The 7,179-nt window shown below is 37.1% G+C and overlaps 1 protein-coding gene across 1 annotated transcript in view; it reads left to right on the top strand.

Moving 5' to 3' along the window:
• The first annotated feature begins 3,414 nt into the window (after positions 1 to 3,414).
• bach2a (BTB and CNC homology 1, basic leucine zipper transcription factor 2a) overlaps positions 3,415 to 7,179 on the top strand; it is a 30,563-nt gene continuing 26,798 nt past the window's right edge. Inside the window, exon 1 of the mRNA XM_079832714.1 lies at positions 3,415 to 3,621. The gene's annotated coding sequence lies outside the window, so the exon portion shown is untranslated. The remainder of the gene's footprint in view (positions 3,622 to 7,179) is intronic.

Here is a 7,179-nt window from a genome sequence, read left to right as displayed (position 1 = left end):
CAGCCCACAGACTGTTTTCTCTCCTGCCCTCCGGCAGGCGTTTCAGGATCCACCGGACCAGGACCAGCAGACTTAAGAACAGTTTTTTCCCCAGAGCTGTCTCTTTACTGAACTCAAACCCCCGCTGATCCACTTCCCTCATAAACTGATAACTCTCCTACCTCACATCCACCTTCACTTTGTTATTTGCACTACCGACTCTTTATTACAGTAACAACTGTTTACTTATTCATTTTGCACTACCACACCGTAACTGGATTATGCTCATTTGCACTGCCGACTGTTATTTACAGTACCTACTGTTTACATTTGTATTTTGCACCGTACTTCTAACTGTAATATGCAATCACTTCCACTGCACTTTTACACTTTTTTTCGGATAGCTTCTGTCCATAATTTATTGCACTACCTTAATCCACTGCCATATTCCTCATTTTAGCCTAACATATCATTGTATACCTCTATCTGTAAAATTCTGTTTATAGTAATAGCCATCTGTATATTATATTATATTCATAGTACATATCCACCTGTAAATTCTGTTTATAGTATTAACCATCTGTATATTATTCACTGTACATATTCACCTGTAAATTCTGTTTATAGTAATAACCATCTCTCTATTTATAGACATATTTATATATACTCAGTACATATCCATGTCCTGCACTTATGCAAACGTTGTATATCCTGCACTTGCTGCTATTGCACTTCTGGTTAGACCTAAACTGCATTTCGTTGCCTTGTACTTGTACTTGTGTAATGACAATAAAGTTGAATCTAATCTAATCTAATCTAGTCGCCGTAGTTATCAGTGTAATATGACCTGTAGCGCTCTGTCTCAATGGCCTGAATCCACTTTTTTGTCCTTAAATGCTCGTTATTTGGGTCAACAGCTTATAAAAACGTCTGGGTTTTTGCTTCTGGGTTTTGTTTAGCTTGTTTGCAGTTCATTTTTTTCACATATCAGCTTTTATACATTGTTCAGTTTTTTGTAATAAGTCCGAAATGACAAGGATGCAGCCTCACGCAATGCAAAGTCAATGGAGAGCGTTCGATTGTCCCCCCCCCCCCCCCCCCGGTGGGCGTGGTCTTCAGATTATGACGCGTGTCGCTCTGTCTCTATTGGCGAAAGGCCCGTCACGAAGCCTAATTAATATTCATGAGCTAGGTCTTCTCCATAGTAGCATTCGTAAATTCGTTGGCCGGAGAGCCATGAAAATCTACCCGGATTACTATGGCAGCTGTCAGACGGCGGTTGATAGTAATTCATCGTCTCATTCATTCGTTGTCTGTTGTCAGTTTGGATCAGCTAAGTTCAAATTTCCTTTCCTCTGCGTTGTTTCGCGTTTTCCATGACAACAAAATAAAAAAATGTGCGAAATCCCTTCGAAGTAATTTTGCTACTTAAATGTAATATGAAATGTATTATTCACGTACTGAATAATAAGGTTTAAAATGAATACAGGTTGGGGATTTTCTTTTATTCATTAAACTTAGGCCAATTTGATCATTTGGTTTGAAAACATTCTCACTCGTAGCCATGAGGGGGCACTGTTTGCATTAAAATAAAGTGGGTAGACTCGAATAAAGGGACAATTCACCAAAAAATGAACATTCTACCATCATTTACTCCCCCTCGTTGTTCCAAACTTGTATGAATTTCTTTCTTCTGCTGAACACAAAAGAAGATATTTTGAAGAATGTTGGTAACCAGACAGTTGATGGACTTCCATAGTATTTTTGAACCATTGAACTATTCCTTTAAGCGCGTTGTGGAGATGTTTGTTCAGTTATCTGAGTGCTTGCTTTAACGTTCATAATGTACATATACATCATAATGTGCAAATACATTATGTTCTTGTGAATTTTCACAAGATTGCATAAATTAGATAAAATAAAATTAGGCTAGCAATAAAAAAAAAAAACAGTTTTGGGTATGTACACCTCAAATAAAAGGCACAATAAATTCATACACAATTTCCACTTTTAAATCTAACTTATTGGACGTACATTTTAGACTACATATATATACTCCAACATCAATACTGAGCTGCTGTAGAAATCACAATCAATCCCTGGTGTTTGAAATGACTTCAGTGACTCAAACAAAGCTAGAAAGCAATGGTTTCCAAAGTGCACCATGCACACTATGGCAGGTTCCACTGCCGCTTTTTGAGGATGGATGCAGCAGAGCTGAGGCATTTTGCACATCTTAAGGTCTCCGTTTTCTGTGATAAAGAGGACTTTGATGTCAGTGCCACTCTGCCTCTTTGAGAATCTGTCACAGTTATTTTTTAACCTAACAGTGAAATTATGGCTTGTTTGGATCAGAATCAAAGGAGAAGCAAGAGCCGTCTGCAACAACCCGATAATTCATATAATTGCTTGCCAGCTCCTTTGGGGTACAGTGAGATTAAGTGCTGTTATGCTTACTCTGTCCTTGCTCTAATCTAAATACAACCACTAAAATGGAATCTATTTTTAAAGTGTATATAACCTGAACTGCGGTTGCAATCCATCTTTAACAATTTTTATATGGCTACTGTTGCAATTGTACTTTCTTAAAAAATTAGTGCTGTCAAATCGATTCATCATGATTAATCACATCCAAAATCAAAGTTTGTTTACATAATATGTGTGTGTGCTGTGTATAATTATTATGTATACACACATGCATGTATATATTTAAGAAAAAGTTGTTATATTTATATTATAAAATATTTATATCCATGTATAATATAAATTTTATAAATACATATACAATATATACAAATATTTCTTATATAAATGCATTTGTGTGTATTCAAATCACACTTATATTATGTAAACACAAACTTTTATTTGGATGTGATTAACCGCGAATAATCGATTATAATTTATAGTTTTGGGACTATGCAAATAGGAAATACTCAATGTGCATGTGGTCAAAGAGTAGGCTGCTTTCTGCTTTACACCTGCGGCTACTGCTACTTTCTTGCAAAAGGTGAAAAAGGATTAAAATATATGACATTAATTTTAAAATACAAAATAAAAAAAGAGATAATAATAAAATTAAAAAATATTATTAATAATTCATGAATTGTGATGAATAATTATAATGTAATAAACCAAGTCGCAATGTAATGCGTTCTAGGGGGTTTTAAGTCAACGATGCCTGCACGAGCCGGTGTCAAAATCCCATTACTGTGAAATCATTTGCACGCCAAATGCGTTATACACCTTTCCGCAGCACGTGGCACTTCAGAAAGTGGTTCATTTATAAGGTGTGAAGATGTTAAATTAGATTCACAAATTGTAGAAACCCTGAATGGTTCGTTTTTGATCTCTTTACTATGGGCGCATCGCCATGACGTCATCGCCCCAATGTCAACAATGTAGCAATTTAGAGGAGGCGCGTGCTGGAAATGCCACAATCAGCAAAGAGCAAAGCAAAAGCACGCTGTCTCGAATGTAATCCAACATAGACGGAGACACTGACTGAACACGCCATTCATTCCTCCCGCTTTAAAGAAACGAAGAGCCGCGCACGCTCCTTCAGCTGTTAACGAAGAGCGAAGAAAGAGACCATGTGAAAGCGTCTTGCAGAAAATCTTCGTGCAGGAACGAGTGAAAGTTTAGGTAAGTGAACAAGCCGCCGGTGGTACTGCTCTGTCTTGGTGTGAGCTTCTTGTCAATAAGAGTAAGTTGATTTTGGTACCAGAAGAGGCAATGTCTCCGCTCAGAGAGAAAGCTTACGTCAACGTTTTCGGACGTGCAGTCAGTTAGAGGAGCTGCACTGACATTTTTAGGTCTGGAGGTTCGTGCTGCATTTAGTCACTAGTAGCCTAGTACATGGCAGGTACAATTATGGGTTGGACCGAGTGCACTCTCTCTGACTGAGACAATAGGAAATAGTGATTCAGCAAGACCATATTTAATGCCATGCCATTTTATCTATCTGTGTGTCTTGTCTGTTTATCTGTCTAATTAGTACAATCATGCAAAGGCAAAATCCCAGGGTAGGCCATTAAGAACATTTTCCTTGCCTGGAATAAAGTGAACATTTAACTGAAATAAAATAAAATGTGTGTGTGTGTGTATATATATATATATACACTTTACACATGCATGTATTATGTAAACACAAACTTTTATTTTGGTTAATATACAGTATATATATATTATTCTGTTAGTTTTCCTAGGCAAGACTTCTCAAACTATATATTAAAATGACACAAAATACACAATAACATTACAAAACATTAACTTAAAGGAACACGCCACTATTGGCGTTGAGTTGAGTTTTACCGTTTTCGAATCCATTCAGCCGATCTCCGGGTCTGGCGGTAGCACTTTTAGCATAGTTTAGCATAGATCATTGAATCTGATTAGACCGTTAGCATCTCGCTCAAAAATGACCAAAGAGACCGCAGGCGCAATGATATTACGCAGCGCCTGAAATAGTCCCCAGCTAACACGCTCCCTGTGCAAGCAGGTTGTCACGTTGGTTATGTTGACGATTGTTAGCCTATTTTCAGGCACTGAAACGGTAAACCTCAACTGTTTAACTCTAGGGGAGTTGGAAAATGAGCCAATATTAAAAAATAGTGACGTTACTTTAAATTACAACAGAATATGTATAAATAAAAACTAATTCAATATAAATAAACTGTAATAGTATTGATCTATTTTCCTTTAAAAACGGACTGATATTGTAATATTAGGCAATATACTATGCTCAAAATCAGGGAAACAGATGAAAAATTTATATCAAGTAAATCAAAACTTTGAAGGCAGTCCATACTGTATTTAAAAGTGGACTAATGTTGACGTTTGAAATGATCACGAAACCATATATATAAACCATGAAATTATCTAGAAATTGTCAAGTCTTTAAATAGAGGTGTGATGACTTTGGGGGAAGTAAAGCTGGTAAAGATCCACTGATAACCAAGTCATTGTTCAAATGCAAAAGTAAATCAAGAAATAATAGACTTGATTGTTCCTTACAGTTTCTTATACATGGCATTTTTTCATTGTGGGGATGTTGAAACACACATTTAAAAAAAATTGAGGAATTGCATCACTATGTTGTACTTGTACTGAAAGAAGAAGTGTGAGAGGGCATTGGCTGGTGGCTTTGTGAATATTTACTGTCAGCCTGCCAAAACAAGCTTGTGTTTGATGCTTTCTTATTACTGCATTTTGAACTGCACCAGTTTCAAAACCCGTATACTACAGAATCTCTTCTGAAATATCATTGTTATCTCATCTATTCCGTTACAGAATATGAAACCAATTGCGTTGCACCACATAGACCCAGATTTGATGTGCTTTTGATTAAGCAGGGAGGGTATGAGATACGGCTATATGGGTGGATGAAGTGTTTGTGGTTTACATCCTGTGAGAGGAGATGTTTACAGGTCTTTGTGGTGAAGCAAAAAGAGTTGCTAATTTCCTGTGTTCGTTGTGGAACATTTCACCTGTTTCTATAAATATTCAGATTTATTAGATATAATAACCACCTGCGATAGAAAGCTCTATCTCTCTGACACCTACCTACATCTTTATTTAGAGCTGTGACCTTAGTGTGGTAATATCATGATGAGGAATCTTGGTCTTAATGTGATAATGAGATTCAACTACACATCAGCACCAATTACTGGTGTTCAGTGCTCTCAGTATCTTTATGACAGCAAAAGATCTGGCGTATAGCGCTCGGATCTGTGTTCTTCTGGATTTTTTCCTCCAAAACCTTTGCAGTTCCCATATACAGTCTATATAAAAAGTGTTTAGACTGGTCAAATCAATGGCCACAGCCTAATCAATGACTCGTCTTCACTGTTGACTGCGCAGAAACCTCTCCTTAGTCATGTAACAGCGGTTTGTTCTTCTGATGAAAGTACCTGTTTTGTCAGCAGTTGTGGGTTTGTCGCTTATCACCGGTTGAGAAACAGATGTTATTTGTCTTGTGCATGTGTTTGCAACACAACAGATGCTTCTTTATTGACTGAAACCTGCTTCTGTAATAGTTTGATAAAGCAAACAGAATTCCGGTTCTGTGTAATGAAGTGCTTGAGTCACCATATATACGTGACCTTTGTTGTTCAGCAGTGGAAGATGAAATGTGTCTCAATGCAAGAGCTGCACTGTACACAGATCGTGCAACATATTGAGTTTGGAGATGAAATTCCCTCTTTCAATGTAAGACTATGGGAAGTTTTAGGCCGTTTTGTCTGATCACTTTGAAATAAATCCTCAATCACAATTTGTGGTATAATTTAAAAAAAAAAAGTTCAACTCTTAAGTATGAGCATTAATAATAACGTTGCTTTGTCAAGCATTACTATTAACAAACACAAAAAGATTATATTCACAATTCTGCACCATCAAATCAATGAATGATGTGTTCAGAGTTTTGTTTTTGCTCATTTAGTTTCAGTTTGGCTGTCTGCGTGTATAGTTTCCACCACAATATTGCTAAGTCGGATGCCCCTTCTCTACCCAAACATATTTAGTTAAACAAGCTAATAATGAAGTGCCAGGTCATGATATGATAATACTAATGCCTCTAATGCTCATATGGAAACAGAGCTGGAATGCATTTGGACACAGCTGTCATTTATTAACTGACGTGGACTTGATGAACCTATTGAGTACTGATTCACTTCCTGTTGGACAGGTAGAGTAGTGTTGGTGTGAAAGGTCGACTCAGTCCAAGAAAATACAAACACAGATAACGGGGCCTGTGGCATGCAGCGAGGCAGGGGGACCGTGAGAATGGGAGGAGGAGCTCGGACGCATGAAAGGAGGAGTGACGACATTGAAGGGCGAGATAGGACCAGGGGTCCGTTCTTCGTACCTCGCTTAATACATCTGAGATGATTTGACAGATCCCAGATCTTTTAATCGTGATAATTGATCTCTGGCTAATTTGGTTCTTCAAACGAATTTGCAGATTGGATTAAAATATCTGGATTAAATTATCTAAGATCACTGCGCGTTCTTGTGTTCCCTCACTGTAAAAAATGTATAATCTTCCCAACTCAAAATGTTCTAGTGACTGGTCACATCTAAATTTTTCAATTGGCCAAATTGAATTTCTGTGAATTGAATTTTTATCAATTGTGGCAACAGCCTGTTAACATGGGGTCAATTAGAAATATGTTGAGCCAATGGAAAAAGTTAATTTACCAA

This window comes from Gobio gobio, assembly GCF_949357685.1.
Source record: "Gobio gobio genome assembly, chromosome: 13".
Taxonomy (NCBI): domain Eukaryota; kingdom Metazoa; phylum Chordata; class Actinopteri; order Cypriniformes; family Gobionidae; genus Gobio; species Gobio gobio.
This window is presented reverse-complemented; position numbering and strand designations above follow the sequence as displayed.